Genomic DNA, 25109 nt, shown 5'->3' on the forward strand with positions numbered 1-25109 from the left:
GGGTCTACTTCTAATTCTAGTTATCTTGCTATTTCTACCATATCTGTAGTTACTTCCTCCACTGAAGTGTTTCTTAATATAAATACAAAATGTATTTGTGAGTAATGAAACTTAAAAGTCAAAATTACTCCTTGATCCATGGACTGAATAATGGATGTTGGGTTAGCAGGCATGAAGACAGCATTTACCTTATTGTACATCTCCATCAGAGCTCTTGTATGACAAGGTGTATTGTTAATGAGCCATAATATTTAGAAAGAATTTTTTTTTCTGAGCATTAAGTCTCAAAATTGGGCTTAAAATATTCAAGAAACCATGTTGTAAACAGGTTTTGGCTTTCCATTTATAGAGAACAGACAGAATAGATGTAGTATAATTCTATGAGCATTGGCTTCATCTTAAAGTCACCAGCCACATTAGGTCCTAACAAGAAAGTCAAGACTTGCTTGACTCAGGGTTTGCATAAACCTTCAATTTAGAAAAAACACAGTATCTGTGAAGTGCAGTAACATAAAGTGCGGTAAAACAAGGTATGCCTGTGCTCACATTAAGCTAAAGATGAGTTCTTGCCTATGTCGCCGACTCTAATTCATTACCACATGGATCACACTTGCCTACTCCTCTTACTTATCTATAAATTCTCCTCCAACAGTGAGAAACTTGACTCCTACCACCCACCATCCATTTACTTAGTTGTTTATTTATTTAGTATATTTCAATATACACATGTAACAGTATCAGAATCATTAATGCATAGCCCCATGGGAAACAACTTTATTCACCTGAGTATAAAGCATACGAACAGTTTCTTTGCTTTTAGTCTTACAGACTCCACTCATTTCCAAAGTTACTTAGGTCAGCACCTTTTCACTCTGCCCCCTTCAATAAAATTTTTTCCATACATTTATAATTTTCAATTCAGTTCCTCTGTCACAGTCTTCATTTCTTTCTAGAATCCCTTGATCTCCTAAGTCATTTTGAAAATTTGAATTAATTAAAGTTTACTTTTTGCCTTGTAAAGTTCTTTCAGTTAGAACAAATGCGTAATTCCAGTGTCATACAAAGTACTTTATTTGCCTTCAAAATCCCTTGTGCTAAAACATCTATTCAATGTTCCCAACTCCCCCTAAGCCTCTGGAAACCACTGATTGTTTTACTGTTTCTATAATTTTGCCTTTTTCAGATTGTCATATGATTGGAATAATTTGGTATGCAGCCTTTCAGACTGACTTCCTTCATATAGCAATAAGAAAGGTTTTTAAGGTTTATCAATGTCTTTTTTGATTTCCAGAATTTTCTTTGATTCTTAGTTTCCATCTCTCTGCTTACATTACCATATGCTTTTGCATTTTGCCTACTTTTTTCATTAGGGTTCTTTATATATTAATAATAGTTATTTAATTCCCTATGTAATAGTTCCAAAATCTATGTCCTATCAAGTCTGGTTTTGATACTTGCTTTGTCTCTTTAGGCTGGTTTTCTTTAATTTGTCATTTTTTGTTGAAAGCTGGACATGATGTATTATTGGCTAATAGGAACTGAGGTAAATAGACTTTTAGTGTATGATTTTATGTTGATCTGGGTAGGAGTTAGGCTGTGTTTAATACTGTCTGTAGTCGTAGGTGCCAGAGGTTTCAATTTCCTCTAGTGTCCTTGTTTTGGTCTCCCTTTTGTGTTTGTGTTTCCCTAAGAACTTCTTAAATAGAATCTGTGTCTTTTAGTTTCTTCCATTGTAATCCACTATCATTATATTGAAGCCCCATTGATGTGATGTTAAAGTATGAGGGTGGGATGCATTTTATAATCTTAAGATGAAATTTCAGGGGGAGGGTATATCTCAGTGGTAGAGTGCATGCTTAGCATGAACGAGGTCATAGGTTCAATCCCTAATACCTCCATTAGATGAATCAATCAATCAATAAACCTAATTACCCCCCAAATTGATTAAAAAATAAAAAAAAATAAATTTTAGTCTTTTAATGGGCCTATTTCTCTATGTTGTGACCGTCACAAACATTTCTTAGCTTTCCTCCCTTCCTCTTAGGTGAGGCAAGAAGGCTAGAGGAGGCTGGAGTTGGGTAGTTAATTGCCCTTCCCCCAGGTCACATAAAGCTGAGGTAAAGTCTTTTCCCTTGAACAGAAGATCTTTTTTATGGAGAAAGTTCTGGGTTCTTTCATAACATTTACTTTTCCTTTTCCCTTGCCAGAAATACAAAGGAATTTTTCTTGAATCTTTACCTTGAGAATCTGGTGGAGTTCTTGAGGGGTAAAACCCATGAAAGTGTGGTGGCTTCCCAAAATCTGGGTCTCTAGCAGTCCACATTCAGTCTCCAACAGCTCATAGTTACCATTTAAATAGGGCTACCAGTTTATGGCTCCAGTGGCTTCTGTTCCAAGTAAACTGATCTTGTCTATGATTCAATATCATGTTGATATTAAAAACTATTGCAAGCTGTGATCAGCTGTGATTTCAGGGTGATGGTTTGCCCTGTGGTCTCAATATTCTGACAGGTCCAAGAGATATCATTGATTTTTTGTTTGTTCAGCTGTTTTCTTCTTGTAAGAATGGGAGTGACTACTTCCAAATTCTTTACATGGTGAGCTGAAACTGGAGGTGGTGGTGTTTATTTTTAATTTAGCTAACATTTAGAAGCATAGCAAACCTTGCATAATGTTTACTATGTACCAGGTATGGTACCAAATATTTATGTATTAGCCAATTTAATTTCTACAGTGCCCTGTGATATAAGTATTATAATCATCGTCCTCTTTTGCAGATGAAGAAACTGAGGCACAGAGAGGTTAGGTATTTGCCCAAGGTCACACAGCTGGTAAATGGGGATTCAGGATTCAAAATTGAGGCAAACTGGCTCCAGAATCTACTTTCTTAACAATGACACAATACTAAGTCCTTTCTCAATAATTCCATTGTTTTGCTGGGCTATATCATCAAGGAAAGTTTTTGTTGGGGGAGAATATATCAATAGCACTGAAATTTTTACAGGAATAGGAATGTCTGTTTTCCTCTCCTACTTGATTAGCATACAGGTAAGTGTGGAATTCCAGATGCAAAATCCTTTTCCTTTAGAACTTTGTAGATAATGCTGCATTATTTCATTGTTTTCTAAATTTTGGTTTTGAAGATGAAAATTCTGATGTCAACTTGATTTTTTAGTTTTTTGCATATGATTTATTTTTTTCCTTCTCTGGGAGCTTGTAGATTTTTCTCATTATCCTTAAAGTTTAGAAATTTCCTGATGTGCCTGCCACTCTGCTCTTGTATTTTGTGGGTCTTTTTTTTTATCTGAAGCTTCAAATCTTTCTTCAGTTCAAAGAAATTCTCCTTTTTTGTTTCCTTGATTATCCACCATCAACTCTGTTTTATTCTTCTGCAATTCCAATTAGTTGGATATGGTATCTCTTAGATCTACCTTTAATCTCTCAATTTTCTCATATAATTTCTTTATTTTTATATTTTAATTTATTCTCTGGAGACATGGACGAATTTCTGAACTCTCTCTTTTTTACTATTATTTTATTAAAAATTTTTTTTGTTCTTCTGGTCTCAGATCCTCTGTGTCTTTAAGCAGTTTCTTAGACTTTTTTGTTCCTTTCTCATTTCCATTGTTTAATTGCTTTGGTCTTACTTTCTCCTTTGTAGTCTCATTTTTTATGGAATTTTGGGAGGGAAAAGTTATTCTATCATTTTGGACAGAAGATCTCAAATGGGGGTTAGAATGTTGTAAACACTGGAATGTGCTCTTGACATGTTGATGTTATAAACTACTGTGATCACTGTGGTGACCTTCTAATGATATTGTTTGGTTGTTGGTGAATTTTGTCTCCATTGCCAAGTTAGGGCTAGAGATTAATTCTGTTTGGTGAAATAATTCTTAGCTTATGTTCTGACACCAACATATGCCCCATTGTAAGAGTGGCTCAGTAATCCACAGTACTTAGCATCCTTGCTGCCCTTTCCCACTTACTCCCGGAGTTGAGATCACTTATCAGTGCTTCAAGTGGTTTGGGAAGGAAACTTGTAGTAGATTCCTAATGCATTTCAGTTCCTGAAAATTTCTTGTTTACCAATAGACTATTTTATTAGTCCTGGGTGGATATTTTGGAGGGATTATGGAAGACCATCTCTCAGGTAGGGCAGAATATGTTTGACCCCACGCTGATAGGCACTAAAAGAGTATCAGGATATTAAACACACCAGATTAGCAGAAGGAGGAAAAGCACAGTAGGGGCAGGATGGAGAGGTTACACTCTGTCACACTAATGAATCTCTTCAGTGAAGAATTCAGTAAACATAAAGGACATAAAATAGAAGATGGTTTCAAGTGTATATTAGATGTTATCACAACAAAATAGATGAAAGCATAAGCCAAAAAGGACTGTGAGAAGAAAAGACCTAAAATATAGGGGCATTTGATAGCAGAACCTAAATGATCCTAGAATTATGACAATGATAAATCTTGGAGTGCTTTTTAAAATTTTCTCCCTCTGGGGTTTTAGGGCAGTGAGAGGGCAAGGTGTTTTGAATGATTCTTGTTTGTTCTTAGGCCTCTGAAGTACTTCCAGCCCTAGAGAACCAAAGGGACAGGGAAAGGTGCAGAAGAGAGTTTATAGGCAACTGTATGCTTCAGGTTTGTTGATGGCAACGATGACCTGCTTTCTTTCCTTGTCGGCCTAGATCACTAATATGGAAAAGGAGGCAGGAATCTCTTGATCAGAAAGTCCAGAAATGAAGGTAAACAAATGAGAGGAACTTCTGTAGCATAATAGAGGGCCATTAAAGGTTTTTTGATCAGGAAATGCCATGATTATAGATGCGCTTTAGAAAATGTGATTGGCACACAGGTGTGGGATAGATCAAAGTGATGAGAGATACAATGTATAGGAGACCAGTTTAATGGTTATTACATATTCCAGTGATTAGGTGATGACATTCTGAATGAGGTTGGTGAGAACAGAAATAGAAAAGTGGGGGCAGATTCAACAGATGATGTTATGGTAGACCTTAAAGGACTTGAAAAATGTTGGGGTGGAATGTGTGAAAGAGGAGTACAAAAGAATCACAACAGTAACAATAATATACTTTTCTATACCTCAAGAACTGTTATGGGTTCATTAAATGTTTTAATCCATTTAATCTTCTCAACAACCTTATAATATAGGTACTATTATTAGCTCTGTTGTACATATGATCAAAAGAGGTTATGTAATTTATTCTAGGTGATAAAACAAATATGTGTCAGTATTCAAAAACTACATCTTAGCTTCATCTCTCAGACAGTGAATCTTGGTAAATTCCCCATCCATTTATTTGGGCAAGCCAGAATATTTGAAGTAATTCTAGGCTTCTCTGTTACCCACATCTACTATATTATTTAAGTCCAGTTGATTCTTTTTGTTAAATGTCTCTCACATCCATTCCTGCTTCTCCATCCCCACTGCCCTCTCTCTTAAATAAATGCTGGTTAAATGAACAAATGAATAAAGAAATGAAAATCTCCAAGGGTTTGAGTTTGGGTAGATGGGGAGAAAGAAGAACGTGACTATGTGTTATGTGTTCTTATATGTTGGGAAGATAAGCTGGTGTGAGAAGGAAACTTTGCTTTGGTAGAGGTGATAAATTGAGGAACAATAGCAAGACCTCACCAGAAATAATTTAGCTTTAAAAATGTATTTTCCATTTTTAGTCTCCACTTAAGAACAGAACTGTTTTAGAAGCTAGGATGTAATTTGATCCTAAGAGACTCTATGACAGTATGAAAATTATACCAGAATTCACTGTGCTCTGTTTGACTCCTCATCAAAGATAGAGGCATTCTTACAGAATAGTTTGATTTCAAAAATGCTTATGTTCCTTTGAAAAAGTTATAACATACCCCAAAAAGTATAGGCAAGAGAATAAAAGTCCCACTCAGTCCCCTACTAGAGATAACCACTGTGAAGAAACATTTTGCTGCACTTGCTTCTTAAACTATGTTTTGTCTTACCTGGTTGAGATCATATTATATTCAATTTTACAGCTTCTTTTTGTTCACTTAAAATTTTATAATAAGCATTTTCTCATATCATTAAATGTATCTATAAACATTTTAATGGCTGTATGTTGTTCCATCTTATAGGTACACCATAACAAATCATTTCCCATGTAAATTATACAACTTCATTAAAAAATGCAGACAAAAAATCTAGGAGAGATTGAGAGAAAATTATACACGGAGTTTATGTGCACAAATACAACGCTGTCTCAATTTCAAGGCAGATGGGACTCAAAGTCATGCCGTGTGAGTGTGACATAAGCGGTACACATCTGAATGCAACAGTGAAAGAGGTAAATGTTAGTGAGTGCAGAGGGTGTCCAGAGATGCCATGAGCAAGTTTGAGGCCTGGCCACTCCAGGCGGCTTTAGGAGAGGGCCATAGACTGAATGTGTCCCTCCCAAAATTCTTATGTTGAAACTTAATCCTAATGTGAAGGTATTTGGAAGTGGGGCCTTTGGGAGGTGATTAGGTCATGAAGGTGGAGCTGTCATAAGTGGGATTAGAGCCCGTGCAGAAGAGACCCAAGAGACCCCGGAGCCCTTCCGTATGTGAGGGTACAGCCAAGAAAAGATGGCTGCTTATGAACCAAGACGTGGGCTCTCATCAGACGCCAAATCTGCGGGTGCTTCATCTTGAACTTTACACAGGCTCCAGCACTGTGAGAAATAAGTTTCTGTTGTTTGTGAAGTCACCCAGTCTACGATATTTTGTTACAAAAGCCTGAACAGATCAAGACAGGGAGTCTGATTGGTGGGAGTAAGGTTGTTTATCTATTAAGTAATTCATTAAAGAGCTTTTTCTTGATCAGGTATGTGGCGTCCCCCATGCAATTCCTTTAGGCAATGTGGACACAGAGGACTGCAGTCTGGCATCAGGAAAGGTCTGGATTTATACACGCGGTAGTTAATTGTGATTATTTCTTTCCTTGCAAAATATTGGGGAAACCCTTTTTCCCTGTTTGCATCTCAGTTCACTCACACACCCTGAGGGTCAATAATATGCCAAAGACTGTGTAAATTAAATGAAACATAAGATACTGTTCCAGCCTTTCAGAGGCTGAAGATTTGGGGGAAATGATGAGTAAGGAGACAAATTGCAATGAAATGTTGTGATATATGGAGACAGATATGAAGAAAAAAATATAGAGTAACTCTGCTTGGGAAAGTTACTTTTGAGCTGGATCTTATAGGTGGAGAGGGCATCTGGAAGATGAAGAAAGGATGGGGTTGTGCAGGTTATTCTCCATCTGCCCCCTAAATCCGATCTTTACCTATCTCTGTCCTGTTATGTGCTGTCCCTTAGGTCTGCATCACCCAGGATCCCTTCTGGCTTCCATTTGGATTCAGCCAATTGGAGATATTAGCAGAGGTCAGAGGGTAGGAGAGAGAGGTTCGGGTATTTCTTCTCCCGCTTTCTCCTAGCTCTGCCACATCATTCTGCCCGTGGCTGGTCTCTCTACCTCTACATCTGAAATGATAAATTAGAGGCTGACATGACCATCAATGTGTTTTGGAAGATGGCAGGTGGCAGTGCTAAGCGCAGAGTGCAGTGGGAAGAAACAGGATCAGGAAGGCAACTATTATAGTAGTTCCTGCAGGAGATTAGGAAGGTCTGTGTTAAGGCAGTGGATGTGGGCTAGAGACAAGAGGGCACATTTCAGAGACATCTCTGAGGCTGGTACTATGAGATTTAGTGATCGGTTAGTACAAGGAGTGAGAGAGGCAGTAAATGTGACAAGTTTTTTCATTTGGTGATACCAAGGGAGTTGATGACAGGAATAGGGGAAGATGGGGCTGTGGGGGAGAAGGGCAGAAGATGAGTTTGGATTGCAGTTTTTTTTTTATCAGATTTAGGTCTTTGTTGCCAGAAAGACATTGGGTTATGCTTATGTACCTCCTTGCATTTATCAAGGCATTTTAAATTATTGTGAGTATTTAAAAGCCTTTTATGTGTAGCACACTTACCTACCATGCAGGGGTTATGAATTGTGAGTTGTTAGCCATAAAGAGTGCATCTGCAACTCACAAATTATTGATAAAAAATGAAGGAAAACTTGCAGCCAGTGCTTTAAATTATTAAATCATAAGTGAAAATGCTTTTGGTGAATATGGAAGGGTGGAGGAGAGTTGAGGTACTTAAGAATGAGTGCAGAAATAAGGAGGTTCTGTTGCCTATACAAGTTTTCCTTTTTAAATTTGGTATTATTCCTGGCAAAATTTATTTTTTAAAGGGTAACTTTATAAACCATTATTGAAGTCAATTTCCAAGGCTAAAGTGTGAGGGACAATTTTGCTGTCATTTGTCACCCAAGAGCCTGCACTTCCAGTGCTGTGATTATTTCAAGGTGAAAGGTGAGACGAAATGCTCCTTACGGTTTATTCAGCTGGGATGTCAGTAATGGTAATCTCAGTCGCTATGGTATTTGAGCCTGTTGGCTCTGAAAGGATTTCCTCTTTTCCACAAAGAGAGAGCAGAATGGCAGTGTCAAAGATAAAAAGAAATGAGATTTAGAAAAAGTGGATTTCTGTGTCCACAAAATAGCTTTCTATTCAGGGAAGCTTTAATAGGAATTAGTAGTATTGTTTCACATAAAGGGCTAGATTAATGCAGTGCGATGAAAAGTAGATGTATTTATAGTTTAAAAGTGTATACTCTGTGACATCATTTGGTGAATTAAAAAATCAGTGATGTATATAAGGCTGTTTCTTATGTTATTATTAAAACACTTCTACTTTACATTTATAAACATATACATAGATTTAGTTTAAATATTATATCTAGAAAGACCCATTTGTGTATCCGAGTTGGTGGAAGACAGCAGGCCAACCCGGGAACGGGAAAACTAGAGATACTTTCCTTTCTGTAACCTCAGTCAAGGGCCAAATCTCCTTGTTGTTTTGTTCGACCACAATTTCTGCAGATGACGGTATTAGACAAGCTTTTGGGGGATCATTTCATATGTGCTGGAAAAGTTACGATGAACAAGAAGATATAATACTAGCTCTACAGGAGTTTATAGAGTTAGAGAAAACTCAATGGCCTTAGAAATAAATAGATCTTATTTATATTTTAATTGCTAAAGATCTGGGAGATGGGAGTTTAGAGTTCCTATCCAGCCCGTTCATTTTACAGATGAGGAAACTGAGGCCTGGAAATGTTAAGTAAGCTGCCCAAGGTCTCAGAGCTAGTCTGTGGCAAAGCTAAGCTAATTTACTTTGAGCCCCGTTCGTTTTCTGGAGTACCGCAGAGCTAAGACTCTGAGGGGAAAGTGGAAGAGTAAGAGAAATGGGGAGAGGACGCGTGCCAGTAAGGCGCTCTTTGGCATCAGAGCTTGTGGGCTTTTTACAGTGATGCGCCTGTTTACTGTTTGCTCAGTGCAGAGTTCACTATCTATTTCAATGTGGAGGTTCAAGCCAGAAAATCAGCTGAGTGACATGAAAAGAGGAGAGGAGTGATGTGTGTGTCAGAAGTCTGGGTTTCCTTTGTCCTTCACTGGCTCTGGTATTTGGAGCAGTCACAGCTTCTCTGGGCTTCAGGCTCCTCAGCTAATACTTGCTTTTTGATATTATTGTGATGGACATTTCCTGGCCTCCCAATATCCACTTTTCTTTTCTTTTTCTTTCTTTCTTTTTTTTTTTTTTTTGAGACTGCAGCTTAATATCCTTTTGGGGATTTATTCTTCCCCCTTAATGAGACTATCATTCAAAGTGTCCTGACTTTCTTTCTTCAAAGGGTGGACATGTCACTCAAGGTAGCCCATCATAGTCTTTCTCTGGGACTGTATTTCCTGAGAGGATTTACGGAAAGGTGGAAAAACACGTCTTATTTCTGGCTTATGTTGGTGGTGAGTCCCTGAAGAGACATCTATCAGTTCCTGCTACTTGGGTCCCTGGAATTGCCCTTGTTCTTGCTTCTTCTCAGATGAACAGATGTTTCTTCAGTCTTCCCTTCAAATCATCGAATTACTCATATCTATTTCAGTTTTCTGCTTAAGTTAGCTAGATTTAGTTTCTATTGCTTACAACCTTGATTGATATACCGATAGGCTTATCATGAGGCTAAAATAAAAAATAAGCCTCTAATCAGATGAGTGTTATCATTACTTATGCATATTACTTCTTTCATTCTTAAGGGTTTTCTAAATTACATATCTGTTTCATGTCACATGTCTTGCCAACTGAGTATAGTACATGCCTTTGGAGTCTGGGAATTTTTGGACAGAAAGTTAAGTACCCTCTATCTTAATATTTAAGATTCAAGAGGAGATAGAGTCATAATTCTCTACGGAATGAGGAGACATGAGAGAGAAAATGTGCACGTCGTCTCCCAGACTGCCAAGAATAAGCTGGCAAACCTTCGAGTGGTGAAGGCTGGACACATGCCTGTAAGTAGAGTTCCTGTTTCTCATTTCAGATGACATCAAGCCAGGCACCTGGAGCCCAGACTGTTTACTCAGAGCTTCAGGAAATGCTGTGGTCCTCAATTATTTCATGGTTCTGCTGTTCATGTCCACAGAAGACCATCTCTTATATTCTTCCTCATTCCCATGTCATTACTCCTCTGAGAGAAGGAAACATTAAACAGAAATACTATATCAGCCTGGAGGCTGCCCAAAGTGACGCTCCTAAAATGATACTGTGACCATTTTGAGGCTGGAGAATGCTGTGAGAATACCTTAATAATTTTCAAGGAGGCTCTTTTATATAAATACACATAAGGCAGTGGTTCTCAAACTTTAACATGCACAAGAATGCCCTAGGGGCTCACTAAAATGCAGATTTGGGGGACCCATCTCTAGAATTTCTGATTCAGTTGTTCTTGGGAAGGTCCAAGAATCTGCATTTCTAACAATGCTGCTAACCTCAGAATCATGCTTTGAGAACTGTTGATCTAGGAATAATAATTTAATCAATAAATTAATATGCTTTCACTTATTTTGGGGTGTACAGGACCTTGAGATGAGGGCAGGATTAAATTAAGGTTGTAACTGCAGGGGTGTAAAGAGAAAGAAAAGATTAATAATCAGCTATTACCAAAACAGAATTTTCAAGCATGCAAGGTGTGATAAACTTGAAAGTGAGAGTAGGTTGATAAAGAAAAGGATTTTGTAAACTCCTTTATTTCTTCCTTTGATATGTAAAGGGGCAAGCTAGTAAATCAGATCATGGGGTTTTTGTTTTTGATTTGTTTTGCTTTTTTGATTACAGAGTTAAATATGGAAGGTCTTGCCAAAAACAAAAGCCAAAAAAGGGGAAAAGTTGGTCTTTTTCACCCTTCTAGACTAAGGGTAGGAAAACAGATAATGAGATGTGTGTCTCTCTAGGCTGAAGTCTTCGGTGGGGGATGGTCATAGATATAGGGGCTCCTGCCCTAGTTCTCATTGCAGTCTGGAAGCAGGTCACCCCAGCAGCCTGCACAGCCATATCCCAGTCACTTTGGCTCAGCATGGTTGGATGGAGAGAGGATCTGAATTTATTTAGGCGTTCTGAGTCTCCCTTAGATCCCATGTAGTGTGGAAAGAATCCAGAAGTTCACCTGTACCCTTGGAGGGATGGGGAAGGTAGCTGAATGTGGGTCTTTCCTTGTGATGGGGACCAAGTTCACAGTCAGGGGCTTAGTGTGGACACCTGAACCAGAGGAGAAATGAGAGTTCCAGTCTACCTTAGGGAAGACCATGGCCCTTGTGAGAGCCAGGGTGGGGTCTAGTTCAGCAAAGAGGTGACCAGTGCTCACTGAGAGCACTGACCCAGCCAGGAGAATACTTATAGCCTTCAACAGCAATAGATGCCCACAGAATGATCAGGCATGGGACCAGTCATACCTCACTGGTCAGCAGTCCATGGAATAGCCAGAACAGCCACTCTGCTGTAGAAATTAACATGAGCCCTGAGAACAGCTTGTGGATGAAAGAATCTCATTTCCCCTCCAACGACCCCAGGCCATTTCTCTCACACAGCTACATACTTTGTTAAAGAGTAGTGGGTGGGCTCAGAACTTGGAAACACTACAATTTACTTAAGTCTTTTAAGCAGTGACTGAGTTAAATTACTGGTTTTAACTGAGGTTACCAGCTAAGACTAGTATTTCCTCAACCCTGCCTCCCCCACGTGGAACTACACAATTACAGAGAAATAAAGATGCTTTCTTGGTACAACTGAAGGTGGAATTGTTAGCCTGTATACTGGTAAAATCTAAGGGTATCAGGCATTGTTGCATATAGGGATTCAAAGAAGGTCTTCAAGGCTCTCTTTTTTTCTTTCAGGTCTGCTTTATTTTGTGTTGAATTCACTTTTAGGCAGGATTTAACAAGTGGTGGCAAAGAAGGTCACCAGCAGTTCATTATGTTTAGTGATATCCTATCACCCTTGATCAATTCTCCCAGAAAGACTCTGGCTCTGCTCGGTGACATGTTATCCCACTTGGTGGGAGGGATGGGCTATGTAATTGACATCCTCACCTGGTGAGGGAGGAGCCTTTTCTGAAAGAAAAATAATACTGAACTAACACTAATGTAGGAGATGTTGTCTAGAACATAATTGTGGCTATAGGCCCCACTGTGATCATTATTCTACCTGATATCTGGGAGGAAATAGCTTATGACAAACTATGAAGCGCCCCAGTGTTATTTGCATACGTGCTTCTGGAATCTGGAATCTGTGAGAGGCTTATTAAAGGAGTTTGGGAACTGGTATCCTCCACATTTGTGATGTTACAACTGTTAGTGCAAAGGAAGATTCTTGTGTTAGGAAAATACTTGAGACAAGATGCCATCAGCTCATCTTGAATGTTTGCTAGGTATTTCACCCTCTCCATTTGGTTAATTAATTTATCCTTTATGATTTACCTCAGGTAGTATTTCCTCCAGGAAGCCCCCTCAGTGCTGCAGCAAGTGCCTTTCTGTGGCTCCCTTAGTATTCCTTTGAATATGATCACATGATTTATTGTCTAGACTGGTTCACATTTGAGATTGAAATTATTAATACTAATTTTTAAAATAAGGCAAAAATACAGGTATAAACTGGAATTGTCTCAGGCAGTGAGGAGTGTGGGCCTCCTATCTACAGATGTTGTTCTGCTATGGTAATTACTTACTTGTTTGTCTTCCCAACTCGCTGGTGAGCCATTGGATACTGGAGATTATTTCTTATTCCAAATGCTCAACACAGTGCTTGATAAATGCTTTTTAATGTTGAACAAAGAAGCTCCCCCTAGTTCTTGATGGCTGGCAGATTTACTTAGTCTCCCCAGATCTATAGGGGTTAATACATGCTTCAGGTATGTTTGATCATTTCCCTTCCCCTCTTTATTCTTGAATGTTGGCACAGATTCATGTATTTTAAAGGTCTTCCTTCCATATCGCTCCAATGCGGATGAGGCTAATTACATGATTCTACTCTGAAAAATCTGAACCACCAACAAAAGGGAATCAGGCTGCTTCAACTAGTGTTTAGATCTAGTAACTAACCCCTTCCTTTAGCTTTATTTGAAAATTCCTATTTCAGATATATCACACTATAAACTCACAGCCTAAACATAGTAATAGCTTAATTTATTTTGCTTTTCTATGGTAGGTTTGTATATACATTCATTTCAAAATATAATCTTCTAAACTCGCAGATATTCATAATCATTTAGAAATGATAAAAAAAAAGTTGTCAAATACTTGTAATTATAGAAATTGTCACTCAAATTACAGGAAGCTTAGAAAAGCTTTATTGCTGTTTAGTGTTGTTTGAATGCTCCTGAGTATGCTATTGAGAGCTTTGATAAATCAAGAGGGCTAAAGGATGGAAATGGCCATAGTGTTTAAATTATGTTATACTTAAATCCATTTAATTGACTATTTTCACAAACATGGTGTTCTTTTGTAAGAAACATTTAAAAAATCATTTTCTTCTGTGTTTTCCTTTACAGAACCCCCCCCCCCAAATTATCCCTGCATGCTTTTGTATTTCTCATTCTTTGGTTTTCTTCCAATGCATGTATATAATTATATGTTCATGTTGTCATGGTGATTCAGGGGTAGAATTGTGAGGCGGTTGTAATCACTTGCCTCAGCCAGAAACCCTCTGTCCAGCCCAGCTAAATCAGCAATGTAATGATAGATGGTCAACATATTTTTTGCTGTGAATTCATCTGTTGTTGGGATATTCTTAAAAATATTTCTGTAACTACCAGAATTTATTCTGTGTATAGCACTAATTTGTATTACAGAATTTTAAAATGTAGTTCTTCAGCCTTTTACATTTAAATTTCATTGTGATGATTTTTTTCAAAGTCATATTGAGTCAGATGACACGTTGCTTCCTAGCTAATTTTTTTCTTCCTCCTAAGCATATAGTTTCTTCCAAAAAAGAATATATATTTTTTCAATTTGTAAAAGTAAAACATGGGCATTTAAAATATTAGAAAATACATAAATCCATAAAATAAAAGCTTTCTTTATGTCAGCCCCTCTTCAGACTTAATAATATCCCCAGATATCTTTCTAACTTTTCTATTTTTACCACAAAATGGACCACACTTTACACAGTTGGTCACCTGACTTTTTTCACTCAATATTGATGTACTTTATCCTTTTTAACACCTGCCTAGTATTCTATGGTAGAGATGCAGTATAATATCTTTGGTAAGTCTCTTAGTGCCTGACCTTTATATTGTTTCTTACCTTTCCAATTACAAATTGTAATACCATAAATTAACATTTGGATACATATGTCTTTTTGGACTTCCATGTGTGTTTTTGGGGGAAACAGTCATAGTTATCTTTACCTCCAAGCTTAATCATACCAGTCCATCTGAATGTGCCTCTAGTGGGTTGAAGAGTTATGTCTATCTAGAACCTCAGAATGTGACCTTATTTGGAATAGGGATCTTTGCAGAAGTAATTCAGCTAAGGATCTCAAGATGAGATCATCCTGTATATAGGGTGGACCAATGACTGGTGTCCTTATGAGAGAAAGGAGAGGGAGATTTGACACACAGACACAGAGGATAGCAGGCCATGTGAAGACAGAGGCAGAAATTGGAGTGACATGTCTACATTATAAGAACACTAAGTATTGCTGGCAGTCACCAGAAGCTAGGAGAGAAGCAGGGGACAGATTTTTCACTCAGAGCCTCCAGAGGGAACCATCCTTGCTAACACTGAACACCTGGCCTCCAGGACTGTGAGAGAATAAATCTTTGTTGTTTTAAGCTACCAAATTTTGTGGTAATTTGTTACAGCAGCCTTAGGAAAGTCATACAATGCCTCCAATCAGTTCTTAAAGTTCTTCAGAGATTCCCCTGTAATCCTCACCAAGTCCAAAAGCCAGCATGCTCTCCCTCCCCCTGCAGCCTCTTGGTTGCCCTTTCTGCATCTGGCCCCTGTGATCCAGCCTCCCTGAGCTATTAGCGGACACTTGCCCATGTAAAGACCATTTGCATTTTTTCAGTGTCTTCTCTCTTGCAGATCAGCTCCTTGCCTCCCACTCTTGAAGTAATCTTCATATCAACTGAACTCTGTGTATTTTTTGAAGCACTTATGCCTTTCTACTACCTGTAAAGCATCCTCACTAGATTATGAGCTCTTCCAGGACTCAGACTGTATTTTATCTTTTTCTGTAACCCCACAGAGTCTGTTGTGGACTCAATGTTTGTGTCCTCCCCAGGTTTATATGTTAAAGCCCTAATTCCTAATGTGATGATATATGGAGGTGAGGCTTTTTTTTTTTTAACATTTTTTTGTGATTTATACTCATTTTACAATGTTGTGTCAAATTCCAGTGTAGAGCACAATTTTTCAGTTATACATGAGCATATATATATATTCATTGTCACATTGTTTTCTCTGTGAGCTACCATGAGATCTTGTGTATATGTCCCTGTGCTATACAGTATACTCTTACTTATCTATTCTACAATTTTGAAATCCCGTCTATCCCTTCCCACCCTCTGCCCCCTTGGCAACCACAAGTTTGTATTCTATGCCTATGAGTCTATTTCTGTTTTGTATTTATGCTTTGTTTGTTTGTTTGTTTTTTAGATTCCACATATGAGCGATCTCATATGGTATTTTTCTTTCTCTTTCTGGCTTACTTCACTTAGAATGACATTCTCCAGGAGCATCCATGTTGCTGCAAATGGCATTATGTTGTTGGTTTTTATGGCTGAGTAGTATTCCATTGTATAAGTATACCACCTCTGCTTTATCCAGTCATCCGTTGATGGACATTTAGGCTGTCTCCATGTCTTGGCTATTGTAAATAGTGCTGCTATGAACATTGGGGTGCAGGTGTCATCCTGAAGTAGGGTTCCTTCTGGATATATGCCCAGGAGCGGGATTCCTGGGTCATGTGGTAAGTCTATTCCTAGTCTTTTGAGGAATCTCCATACTGTTTTCTACAGCGGCTGCACCAAACTGCATTCCCACCAGCAGTGTAGGAGGGTTCCCCTTTCTCCACAGCCTCTCCAGCGTTTGTCATTTGTGGACTTTTGAATGATGGCCATTCTGACTGGTGTGAGGTGATACCTCATTGTAGTTTTGATTTGCATTTCTCTCATATTAGTGATACTGAGCATTTTTTCATGGGTTTATTGATCATTTGTATGTTCCTTGGACAATTGCTTGTTTATGTCTTTTGCCCATTTTTGGATTGGGGTGTTTGGTTCTTTCTAAGTCGTATGAGCTGCTTATATATTCTGGAGATCAAGCCTTTTTCGGTTTCATTTGCAAAGATCTTCTCCCATTCTGTAGTTTGTCTTTTTGTTTTACTTATGGTTTCCTTTGCTGTGCAGAAGCTTGTAAGTTTCATTAGGTCCCATTTGTTTATTCTTGCTTTTATTTCTTCTAGGAGAAAATTTTTGAGATGTATGTCAGATAATGTTTTGCCTATATTTTCCTCTAGGAGGTTTATTGTATCTTGTCTTATGTTTAAGTCTTTGATCCATTTTGAGTTGATTTTTGTGTATGGTGTAAGGGAGTGTTCTAGCTTCATTACATTACATGCTGCTGTCCAGTTTTCCCAACACCATTTGCTGAAGAGACTGTCTTTATTCCATTGTATATTCTTGCCTCCTTTGTCGAGGATGAGCTGACCAAAAGTTTGTAGGTTCATTTCTGGGCTCTCTATTCTGTTCCATTGGTCTATATGCCTGTTTTTGTACCAATACCATGCTGTCTTGATGACTGTAGCTCTATAGTATTGTCTGAAGTCTAGGAGAGTTATTCCTCCAGCCTCTTTCTTTCTCTTCAGTAATGCTTTGGCAATTCTAGGTCTTTGATGGTTCCATATAAATTTTATTATGATTTGTTCTAGTTCTGTGAAATATGTCCTAGGTAATTGGATAGGGATTGCATTAAATCTGTAGATTGCCTTGGGCAGTGTGACTATTTTAACATTGATTCTTGCAATCCAAGAGCATGGGATATCTTTCCACTTTTTAAAGTCTTCTTTAATTTCCTTCATCAATGGTTTATAGTTTTCTGTGTATAATTCTTTCACCTCCTTGGTTAGATTTATTCCCAGATATTTTATTACTTTGGGTGCTATTTTAAAGGGGATTGTTTCTTTACTTTCTTTTTCTGTTGATTCATCATTAGTGTAAAGAAATGCCACTGATTTTTGAACGTTAATCTTGTAACCTGCTACCTTGCTGAATTCTTCGATCAGCTCTACTAGTTTTTGTGTGGACTTTTTAGGGTTTTCTGTATATAGTAACATGTCATCAGCAGATAGTGACACTTTTACCTCTTTTTTTCCAATTTGGATCCCTTTTATTTCCCTCTCTTGCCTGATTGCTGTGGCTAGGACTTCCAAGACTATGTTGAATAGGAGTGGTGATAGTGGGCATCCTTGTCTTGTCCTAGATTTTAGTGGGAAGGTTTTGAGTTTTTCACCATTGAGTACTATGCTGGCTGTAGGTTTGTCATATATAGCTTTTATGATATTGAGATATGTTCCCTCTATACCCACTTTGGTGAGAGTGTTTATCATAAATGGGTGTTGAATTTTATCAAATGCTTTTTCTGCATTGATTGAGATGATCATGTGGTTTTTGTCCTTTCTCTTGTTGATGTGATGTATTACATTGATTGATTTGTGTATGTTGAACCACCCTTGTGTCCCTGGAATGAACCCCACTTGGTCATGATGTACGATCTTTTTTATGTGTTGTTGGATTTTATTTGCTAATATTTTGGTGAGGATTTTGGCATCTATGTTCATCAGTAATATTGGCCTATAATTCTCTTTTTTTGGTAGTGTCTTTGCCTGGTTTTGGTATCAGGGTGATGGTGGCTTCATAGAATGAGTTTGAGAGTATTCCCTCCTTTTCAGTCTTCTGGAAGAGTTTGAGAAGGACTGGTATGAGTTCTTCTTTGTATGTTTGGTAGAATTCCCCGGTGAAGCTGTCCGGTCCTGGACTGTTATTTGTAGGCAGGTTTTTTTTTATTGCTATTTCAATTTCATTTCTAGTGATCAGTTTGTTCAAGTGGTCAGTTTCTTCTTGATTCAGTCTTGGTGGACAGTATGTTTCCAGAAACTTGCTCATCTCCTCTAGGTTATCCAGTTTGGTTACTTACAGTTTTTCATAATATTCTCATATGATATTCTGTATTTCTATTTTATTTGTTGTAATTTCTCCATTTTCCTTACTTATTTTTCTGATTTGTTCTCTCTCTTTTTTTCTTCTTTGTGAGTTTGGCCAGAGGTTTGTCGATTTTATTTACTTTTTCAAAAAACCAGCTTTTGGTTTGATTGACTTTTCTATGTTTTTTTTAATCTCTATTTTATTTATTTCCTCCCTGATCTTTATAACTTCCTTCCTTCTGCTTCCTTTTGGGGTTTTTTGTTCTTTTTCTAGTTCTTTTAGTTGGTGGGTTAAATTGTTTGAGATTGTTCTTCTTTTTTGAGGAAGGCCTGTATGGCTATAAACTTCCCTCTTAGCACTGCTTTTGCTATGTCCCATAAATTTTGTGTTGTTATGCTTTCATTTTCATTTGTCTCAAGGTATTTTTTAATTTCAGCTTTGATTTCCTCATTGACCCATTGGTTTTTTGATAGCATATTGTTTAATCTCCATGCTTTCCTTTTTTTCTCCTTTGTTTCTCTGTTGTTGATTTCTAGTTTCATGGCATTGTGGTCAGTAAAGATGCTTGAGATAATTTCTATCTTAAAATTGTTGAGGTTTCTTTGTGCCCAAGTACATGATCAATCCTAGAAAATGTTCCATGTGCACTTGAAAAGAATGTATGTCCTACTTTTGGGGGGTGTAATGCTCTGAAAATATCTACCAAGTTTAATTTTTCTATTGTATTATTTAATTTCTCTGTTGCCTTATTTATTTCCTGTCTGGAAGATCTGTCTAGTGATGTTAATGTGGTGTTAAAATCTCCATTTATGATTGTATTCCCATCAACATCCCTCTTTATCTCTGTTAGTAATTGTTTTATGTATTTAGGTCCTCCTATATTGGGTGCATATATATTAAGGAGTGTAATATCCTCATCTTGTATCACTCCTTTAATCATTATAAAATGTCCTTCTTTATCTTTCTTTATGGCCTTTGTTTTAAAGTCTATTTTGTCTGAAATCAGTACTACAACACCTGCTTTTTTGGTTTTTCCATTTGCATGGAATATCCTTTTCCATCCTTTCACTCTCAACCTCTATGTGTCCTTCTCCGTAAAGGGGGTCTCTTGTATGCAGCATATTGAAGGGTCTTGCTTTATTATCCAGCCTACCACTCTATGTCTTTTGACTGAGCATTTAGTCCATTAACATTTACAGTAATTAATGATAGATGTGTGTTTATTGCCATTTTGAACTTATCTTTGCAGTTGATTTGGTATTTCCACTTTGTTCCTTTCTTCTTCCTTTTGTGGTTTGGTAATCTTCCTTTGTATTATCATGGATTTTATTTAGTTTTTGTGACTCCCTTGTAAGTTTTTAGCTTGTGGTTATCTTTTTCTATTAGTCCAAAGTCTATTAGTCCATTACTATATCTTGAACCCATCCTACTGAAAATAAAATATTTAACAAATAAAGAAAAAAAAAAAAACCCTATGTTTTCTTGCTTCCCTCTCCCACTCCTAATGATTTAGATCTCTTCTTTTACAATTTCATGTTTATTTGTAATTCATGAGTTATCACCTTTCCAGTTATGAGTTTCTCATTTCTGTAGCATCCTGCTGCTTTTCTATTTAGAGTAGACTTTTCAATATTTCTTTTAGCGTGGGTTTAGCGTTGCTAAACTCTTTTAGTTTTTGCTTGTCTGTGAAATTCTTTATCTCTCCTTCTATCCTAAAGGATAGCCTTGCTGGATAAAGTATCCTAGGCTGCATCTTTTCTTCATTCAGGACCTTGAATATATCTTGTCACTCCCTTCTGGCCTGTAGTGTTTGTGTAGAGAAATCAGCTGAGAGCCTTATGAGGGTTCCCTTGTAACTTACTCTTTGCTTTTCTCTTCCTGCCTTTAGGATCATTTCTTTATCCTTGACTCTGGCCATCTTGATTATGATATGTCTTGGTGTGGGTCTGTTTGGGTTCTTCCTGTTTGGGACCCTTTGAACTTCCTGTACTTGGATATTTGATTCCTTCTTTAAGTTTGGGAAGTTTTCATTCATGATTTCTTCAAAAACCTTTTCAATCCCCTTTGTTCTTTTTTCCCCTTCTGGGACCCCTATTATGTGAAGATTGGCATGCTTTATATTATCCCATAGGTCCCTTATGTTGCTTTCATTTGTTTTTATTTGTTTATCTTGCAGTTGTTCTAATTGGGTGCTTTCTGTTGTCTTGTCTTCTAGGTCACTAATTCGTTCCTCTGCATTATCTACTCTGCTTTGCACAGCCTTTAGATCTGTTCTCATCTCAGCCAGTGAATTTAGCAGTTCTACTTGGCTCTTGTTTATAGCTTCAATTTCATTTTTAACATGTTTTATATCTCTAAACACGATCTCTTTTAATTCCTTCAATACTTTGATCACTCCTGTTTTTAAATCTTGATCTAGTAGACTATCAATGCCTATTTCATTGATTGTTCTTTCAGGGGATTTCTCTTGTTCTTTTAATTGTGAATGGTTTCTCTGCTTCTTCATCTTGCTCATATCTCTCTGGCACTGTGGCTTATGGAGTATCAGTTATCTATTGTGGTCCTTAAAGGAGTTCATTTATTTATCTATTTAATGCCTATGTAGGAATAAAACTTCAAAAATAAAAAAAAAGGAGAGAGAGAAAGAGAATTTTAAAAGAAGGGAGAAAAAAAGTTTGTTTTTTTTTTTTTTACAAATGTTTAGAAAGTGGAAATTACAAAGGTAATAGAAAAGAGAACAGATTAAAAAAAGATAAAATAGAGAATTTTGAGAAGGGAGGAAGAAAAGGTTTGAAAACAATGTATAATCAATTATAGAAGAGCAATTTGAGTCAGACTAGCATTCGAGTTGAGACATCTTTTTAAAAACCCTTAAAAGAAAGGAAAAAAGATCAAAAAAAGATATTTGAAACCTATTTATAATCAATAATAGGAGATGAAACCCAAAAGAAATGAAAATGAAATCAGGTGGATTTTAAAAAATAATAATAATATAACTACTTTAAATGAAAAAGTTTAAAGGAATTAAAACTAGAAGCATATACAATTGTTTAGAAAGTAGAAATTAAAAATGTAATAAAAATAGAACAGATTAAAAAAATTTATGATAAAGAGAGAATTTTGAAAAAGGGGAGAAAAAAGTTGAAAACAGTGTATAATGAATAATTGAAGAGCAATTTGAAGCAGAATAGCAATCAGGTGGAGACGTCTCTTAAAAACCTTAAAAAAATGAGAAAAGAGGAAAAAATATTTGAAACCTGTGTATAATCAATAACAGGAGATCAAAACCAAGAGAGAAAAATGACATGGATTTTTTAAAAATAATATTATTTAAAAAAATTTTAAAGGGATTAAAACTGGGAGGATATATAATTTTTTAAAAAGTAAAAATTGAAAAGGTAATAGAAAATACAACAGGTAAAAACAGATTAAAAAGGGGGGGGGGGTGTTCTCCTGGAGACTGTGTGTTCTTAATGAGAAGTCTTTCTGTCTTCGCCCTGTTTGGCGAACTCAGCTTGCTGTTTCCAGAGGCCCTCTGTTGGCACCCTTGTCTGTGCTGCTCCCAGTGCCTGTTGGCAAGCAGATCGCGCCCCCCACCCCAAGCACAGCGTTCCTGCAGGAAAGGCGGGGGGCCACCCACCGTCTCCTGGCACCGGTGGCTCCGCGGCTCCGTGGCGCTGTGCGCTCTGCCTTGCCTCGGGGCGGGGGGCCGCCCGCCATCTCTTGGCGCCGGTCGCTCCAAAGCTCTGTTCTGCTGTGCTCCGCCCCGGGTTGGTGCTCCGCAGGCAGCCCCAGGAAGACCACCGAACAGCCCCGCCCCTGCTCCGTGTCCAAACTCAGCTCCTTGTTTGTCCTGGAGGCGCGAACTTTGCGAGGCACCAGGGCGGAAGGATCCTATCTGACTCAGGCTGCAAACAAGTCGCTGGCCTTTGAGGCTGCCCAGCCCCCAGGCTTGGATTCAGGTTTCGCCCCCGCCCCCACCTGGGTGCCAAGCGCCAGAGGATATGGTGGCCGCGCCTGAGCCCCGCCTCTCGTCTCCGAAAACCTTCCGTGGGTTTTCAGAGATGGGGGTATGTATCCTTCCCCCCAGGGCACATCAGCCCTGCTGTTTCATGGAGGGCCCAGGTTGTTCTGCCATGTGCACCCACTCATCCACCTTGCGCAGCCCCTTGCAGTCCCCTGGGGCTACCTCAGTGCGGCTGTCCTCGTCCCCCGCAAGCTGGGGCAGCCTTTCTCAGCCCCCAGCTCCTGGCTCGGGTCTCGGGCTGGGTGTCGCAGGGACCCTCTGTGCCCGTTTAACTTAGTTCTATAGGTCAAGCGCTACTCCGTACAGATCCGAGCCTCAGAGGCTCCCCCTCCGTCCAGCTGGCCTCTCCGTTGGAGAGGGGGAGACCCAGCGAACGAGCGCAAGTTGTTCTTTCCCGCTCCCTCCACATGGGACCGGTCCCACACTGTTTTGCTTTTTCATCTTTCTTTTTTTCCTTTCTCCTACCAGATTTTTGGCATCTTTGTCTTTTGAAGAGGACAGTGTTCTGTGGGAGTTCCACAGGTGTTCTGGTTGGCTGGTCCGTGGATGTGAGTCTTGGTGTATCTGTGGGAGAGGGTGAGCTACCAGTGTCCTACTACTCCGCCATCTTGGCCTCCTCTCCTGGAGGTGAGGCTTTTGAGAGGTAATTAGGTTTCAATGAGGTCATGAAGGTGGAGCCTCCATGATGGGGTTAGTGCCCTTATTGGAAGAGGAAGGACCATGAGAGTTTGCTCTTTCCATAAATTGTCTATTTCCCCTGCTAGAATTGAAACTCTAAGGAGACCAGAGCTTCATTTATGTTGCTTAGTGCTGTATCTCTATCATCTAAAATGGTTGTAATCATACCACCTAACACTTACTGAATGCTTACTTTATGCATTTCATACACTTGCTCTCATTAAATGCTTGAAACAACTTTATAAAGTGGATACTATCAGTATCCCCATTTTACAGGTTAGGAAACAGAGAGAGAGGTTGGATTAATTGCCCTAAACCACACACTACTGTGAGGGAGCCATGCTTTGAGGACTGGCAGTCTGATTGGACTTCTGCTTTTGATCACTGAGTTAGGCACTTAGTTAAAGGTCAAGAAGAGACATGCCTGGATCCAATGAAGAAAAGTCCATGGCATCTTCAGATCCTGAACTTCTGGCTAGATACAGAAACAGATGCAGCTTTGGGTTGTTTTTCTTGGAGGAGGAGTGAGTGCTTTCCTTTCCCGTATGTGTATATGTGTGCATGTGATATAGTTGTGTTATAATAGGTGTGTGTCCACTGGTGTAGAGTGCAGTGGACTTTGGCGGTTTTTATCTGCCCAGTACACCTTCCTCTTTTCTTCAGGTGGTTAGCCTCCCCTTTGCTTTAAAGATTCTTCCCTCTCAACACACCCTCTAATCAGAACAAGCTGATCCTCTTGCTTATGTGGGTCTGTATATCAGAGCCTTTCCCCGGGATTCTTATGTACTGGAATAGAAAGAGAAACCCTCTCTTTTGTTCTCCTGCATAAGTGCATTTGGATTGGCACTTGAATTTAGAATTCCATAAAGATAGCAAAGAATTTTTCAATATTGACTGAACCCATGGTTTGGAATAAAATTACAAACAAACCACTGTAGAATTAAGCAAAATTTTTTGCATTAAAATGCAGTAATTATGCTGGCTCTCATTTTCAATTATCTCATTAAAGCAGTAGGAAAAACACTTAATTGAGTATGGTTTGTCTCCTGGTCCAGGAGGGACTCCTCTTCTTGTACTGAGTTCTGCCAGTCTTCTGTCAGTTCTGTAGTGCTCCTGTGCCTCACTAGCCTATGCCATGGTTAGTTATTTCCTTTCATTAGAGCACTTTGTACTTGTAGTAGGCTATAGTATGGTTCCACATAGATATCAAGTCTTAATCTCTGGAATCTGTAAATGTTATTTCATTTGGAAAAAAGGTCTTTGCAGATGAGATTCAGTTGGGGAAACTATCCTGGTTTATCCAGGTGGACCCTAAGTGGCATCATATGTATCTTTATAAGAAGGAGGCAGAGGGAGATTTTGTACAGAGAAGGTGATGTGAAGACAGAGCAGAGGGAGATTTCAAGATCCTGGCATTGAACACTGAAGTGATATGGCCACAAGTCAAGAGATATGCTGGAAGCTCAAGAAGTTGGAAGAGACAAGGAATGGATTCTTCCCTGGAATCTCCGGAGGGCATGCAGCTATGCCAACACCTTGTTTTCAGTCGGATGATACTAATCTCAGACTTCTGAGCTTTAGAACTGCAGGGAATGAATTTCTATTGTTTTTAGGCACCACGTATGTGGTAATTTGTTACAGAAGCCATGGGAAACTAATACAGTATTGTTTTTTGATATTTCCTATTTATCCCAGATCCTTTAAATTAAAAATCATTGTCAGTAGTATTATCAAGGTGGCTTTCATTGTCTCCAGAAATGTTTTGCAAAATGTTG

At 38.4% G+C, this 25109-nt stretch overlaps 1 protein-coding gene across 1 annotated transcript in view; it reads left to right on the forward strand.

Annotated features, from left to right (window-relative positions):
• SOX2 (SRY-box transcription factor 2) overlaps window positions 1-25109 on the forward strand; it is a 627102-nt gene that overhangs the window by 120060 nt on the left and 481933 nt on the right. The window contains exon 5 of the mRNA XM_064493127.1: window positions 10310-10440. The gene's annotated coding sequence lies outside the window, so the exon portion shown is untranslated. The remainder of the gene's footprint in view (window positions 1-10309; window positions 10441-25109) is intronic.

This window comes from Camelus dromedarius, chromosome 2, assembly GCF_036321535.1.
Source record: "Camelus dromedarius isolate mCamDro1 chromosome 2, mCamDro1.pat, whole genome shotgun sequence".
Taxonomy (NCBI): Eukaryota; Metazoa; Chordata; class Mammalia; order Artiodactyla; family Camelidae; genus Camelus; species Camelus dromedarius.